A 4,679-nucleotide genomic window follows, 5' to 3' on the forward strand; every position below is an offset into this window, starting at 1 on the left:
GGGAAGCCTAAAAGCGATGTTTGGACCAAACCATACATACCGCCGTCTTCAACGTCTTCTCTCAAGGAAGGTAAGTGGTACACCTGAGAAAAGGGGAAGGCGGTAGAAATCAGCCCTTCTAAGAAAAGGAAGTTGCAACGCAGGTTTGGAGAAGCCAAGCGAACATTAGAGGCTCTAGATCAGGGTTTAACCAAGCCTTCGCAATTGGTTAAGTCCCCTGAGCAATATCAGAAGGAGATGGAGGCGCTAGCTGCTAAGCCTTTAGTAGCTCCCCGTAGCTTTCAGAAGCAAATAAGCTCAGCATCAGGGGCATCTAAGCCCAGCGTCTTCTGTAGGGTCACCAAAGAAAAGACACCCCGGCCGGTTAGGAAGGAAAGTTCTCTAAATAGGCATCCAAGCATTCGACGCAGGTTGTTTCACGACGAGCCTGAAACCAAGTCTTCAATTTTTGAAAGGCTAGGGGGCAAGGAAAACGCCTTAGACACCTTGTAGTAGAGACCTAAGAAAGTTCAAAGCTTGGCGGTCGCTCTCCCAGAGGAAGTGCCAGCGACGAAACAAATTTCAAAGTCGCTGAACCAGGTTCCCATGGTACAGGAGCACGAACAGGCCAAGGCGGTGATCCCCGCAGACGAATCATTGATTGCTTTTGTGGCTAAACAGTTCAATGCCGAAATCCCAGCAGATGAACCCAAGCTCAATCTTGATGATGACATGGACGAGACAGAAATGGTGGATACCTCTTGCAATATGGTTTATGTGCTTCCTACTAAGTATGCCTTACCAGTCGCTGCGCTGGAATGCGTAGAAGCTAACACGATTGGAGAACAGCAGTTGCAGATCACTTCAGCCGCAACAACGCCGGTGGAAGAAGCAGTGTTCCTTGAGACTGAAGATGCTAACAACAAGGGTTTCTTCATGAGCTTCACAAGACCCACGCCCACCATGGTGCAACACATGCGACCTTTGTATATCACAGTGGAAATTAATGGGACTAAGGTTAGCAAGATAATGGTTGATACTGGCGCGGCTGTGAATGTCATTACTACAAGGACCATGCAGCTTTTGGGAATCAAGAAGGAGAAGATCCAGTCTACCTCTCTCACATTGAAGAACTTTGCGGGCACAGTAACGAAGACGTTAGGTTTACTGTTCCTAAAAATCAAGGTGGGTCCCGCGGAAGGTGTTTATGCGTTTTTCGTTACGGATTGTTACGCGTCCTACAGTGCCATCCTGGGAAGAGATTGGATTCATCGGAGCTATTGTGTTTCGTCAACACTCCACCAAGAGCTGATCATGTGGAACAGGGTGACTATTAAGGCTGAGATAATTAAAGCAGACCCTCGCCCTTTCCCTGTTTCCGCGAATTACGTAGATGCCAAGTAATATTTGGAGCCAATTACTCCATTGCAAGTCAGTAGCATCGACAACAAGGGCCGCCCCACAAGGGTGATGACTTCTGAGTTGGCACATTGAGGGCTCACACTCGTAAAAGAAGACCTAGCGAGGCCAGGCCATGCTGTGCCCCACGCAATGGATAATTAATGGATTACGACCTTCCAGAGGAAGGGTAGAGGCCTTCCACTCCTTGTACGACAGGTTATCTTCGTACTTAGTGGAGAAAGAGGCCTATGATTGAGTCACAACATTAGAAGTGGTTAGCGAAGAAATATCTGGAGCTTTTCATTTATAAAATCTTAGAGAAAGGAGTTTTTCATCTCAAGGACCTGGATGGAGATGTCCATCATAACCCTATCAATGGGAGATACTTGAAAACACTACACTATATTAAGCTGAGTCAGCGGCTCCGGAAATTTTTTTGAGCTTTGTCTCTTCTCTAGCAGAGAAAATACCTTCGCGAGAAAATAGGGTCAAGCCGTAAGAGTTGAGGCTGAGCTCAAGGGAAGTGCGAGAGCTACCGTTGTAGCCGCCACCTCCCTCGGAAGTAGTCTTCATGTTGCCAAAGATGTCCTCACCATGCATGGGGAACAGTAGAAGGGTTTCAATCTCCTGGTGATCTTCTCCTCGTTGTTCCATGAAAGTTTGTTCTTCATTCATGTCAAAGAAAGTAGTACTAGTACTAGTAGTGTAGGATGAGGAGGAATATGGGTCAACACTGCAGCCGACCCATGACCCAAAATTGTGACTAATGGATCCACCAACACCAGTAGAACTAGTTCCCCCTCCAGCTGAGATTGAACAATCCCTAAAACTCTTCTCCATGTTCATAGATCCATAACCACCATAGTTCCCCATCTGCCCGTTAAAAGCAATCACACTAGTTGAAGAAGCAGAAGCAGATGCAGAAGATCCGAAGTTAATATACTGATCCTCAGGTTTCCAATTGGTACCATTACCATTACCAACAAGCCCTGATCTTTGCATGGGCACATGAACATCCGAAGTGAACCTCTTCTTCTGCCTCTCCCGAGCCTTGTGATTTCCAAACCAATAAAAGACGTTCTTGCCCTCAATCTTTCCGTACAGTTTTAGCTGGAAACAGATCCTCTGAATCTGCTCTGCAGTTAGGAACCTAACTCCCTTGTTGTAGTAAAGCTCCTTGAGGATTCTTATCTGATCTGTGGTGGGAGTTGGTGGGAGTCCACCTAGTACTGCTCTGCCTGCAAAGCATGTTAGCACTACTCCCGGCTACTTTGTTGCTTCCTCCATCCTTGGTTGGTTGCTGGGTTTTTGGTTCCATTGGTGATGGGTTGAGAGAATGCGAGAATTGAAGAGTGGTGATGATGAGTGATTAAGAAAGATTGTTGTTAGAAAGATTGGAGATGATGAAATGGTTTTGGGATTGGGGAGTTGGGGGGAGATATAGGCATGTGATAGTCGAAGAGAAGAGTCAAACTAAGTGTCAGTAAATCTTGATTAAAGTTGTCCTAAATCTCAGAAAAGAAGGGATTATTGGCGTGTAGGGGAACCGAACGGTTTTCAAGAAGGTAACTGTTCCATTTTCAATATTTTCTTCTCACGGTGGAGTTTTCAACAGTTAGTTAGTGTGAAGTTGAAGAATCATTAAGAAGATAAAACCAAGAGTTTTGAGTTGGGGCTAGCAAGTAGATCCAAAAGATAAATATTTTCTCAAAACCCTCGCCGCGAGGCTCTTTTTGACGCGGAGGAAATTTTAAAAAGTTCATACTATTTTCAATATACAACTATGGGGGCCTATATTTGGGGCCTTGCGAGACACAATTATTGGCACCTCACGGATATTTGAATATCAGGATAAGAAAATATTATTGTATTTATAAAGTGCCTTTGCGGCCAAAAGCAGTACATTCATTACAAAGCCAAAAGTGGCTAAAATACAAAACAGGAATCTTTGGATATCTTCTTAATCTTTCTTCAAATGGAAGCAGTTGAGGAACCAAATATCGGTTTGAGCCACGTCATTATCCTAAGGAGGGGCAGACTTCAGGGAAGGATAAAGAAGAGGAACGGAGCCCCCGCACTCCCTTCAAATGGAAACGGCAGAGGAACCCAACATAGGTTTGGCCAACGCCATTATCCATGAGAAGGGGAGACTCCAGTGAAAGAAAATGAAGCCTCAAAGCCCCCTCAATTGGAAGCAGCTATGGAATCTAACGTCGGGTTGAGTCGCGCCACTATCTCCGGGAGGGGCAGGAAGTGAAGGAACCGAATGTCGGCTTCAGTCTCTGTGCCCTCTTTACCCTTGGCAGCCACCATTCTCTTAGCATGAAGTGTGGGAACGACCATGAGGTGGCTCATACCCATTACTTCCGTGAATCCATGCTCTCCCTCCAAGATTTTGTCAATGTTCAGAAGAGAGAATATGAGTAGATGGCGACCACCAAAGCCCTTCTCATTTGGAGGACTCGATTTGGTCCGACTCCAGAAGGAAGGGGTTCGAGGAAGGGTCTTTGGCCTCAATGTGGCTTTCCTCCCTTCCCAGATTTGCTCCAAGTGGGGGATCCTAACAAAGATGATCTCGCATGACCGGAGATCCCACACTTGGAGCCTCCTCGTGTTTCTAAACCAATCTGAAGCCTGGCATTTTCCATCCAAACTTCCAGAAGACCGAAACAAGGGGTTGCCTGAGATTACACCATAAGGCCTAACCCAGGCTTGAGATTACGCCATAAAGCCTAAAATTTAGAGGCTAAAGGCCATTTCAAGAGGGGAAGATTTGTGAAGAAGGAGAAAGAGAAGCAAGGACTGAAAGGGCATTTCTTGAATATTTCGGAAGATTTGTTGTGAGCATTCCCTGCCCAAAATACAACTATTTATAGGGACTTCAGGCAAATCCCCACCCTTGGATGGATGGTTAAAGAGTCAAACCGATATCAGTAAATCGAGATTAGTGATTCCAAATCTCGAGAAAAAAGGGACTAGTAGCATGTGAGGAGTGGTTTTCGAGGAGTTAGCTATTATTAGAGGATTAATAACACGTAAGGAGACCGAACGGTTTTCGAGGAGGCCTACAGAGATTGGTCCGTGAAGCTCAATTTCAAGCAAAGTTCCTCTACACGGAGGTTCGCCGCAATGGCACCAGCTTCGGCCTGAGTGGCCCGTTCTCTGACACGGACTAGGTTGCGGCCCATTTCTTCAGAAACAGCCAAAGGTTCATCAAGTTGGGCTTCTTCTGCAGCAATCGCATTCTCAACAGAGAGCCAGCGAACAAGGCAGATACTTGCTGCTATACACATGGTGAA

At 45.9% G+C, this 4,679-nt stretch overlaps 1 pseudogene; it reads right to left on the minus strand.

Moving 5' to 3' along the window:
* Positions 1 to 1,785: 1,785 nt before the first annotated feature.
* Positions 1,786 to 2,698, minus strand: LOC112178427 (annotated as a pseudogene).
* Between the last annotated feature and the right edge of the window lie 1,981 nt (positions 2,699 to 4,679).

Source organism: Rosa chinensis, chromosome 7 (genome assembly GCF_002994745.2).
Source record: "Rosa chinensis cultivar Old Blush chromosome 7, RchiOBHm-V2, whole genome shotgun sequence".
Lineage (NCBI taxonomy): Eukaryota > Viridiplantae > Streptophyta > Magnoliopsida > Rosales > Rosaceae > Rosa > Rosa chinensis.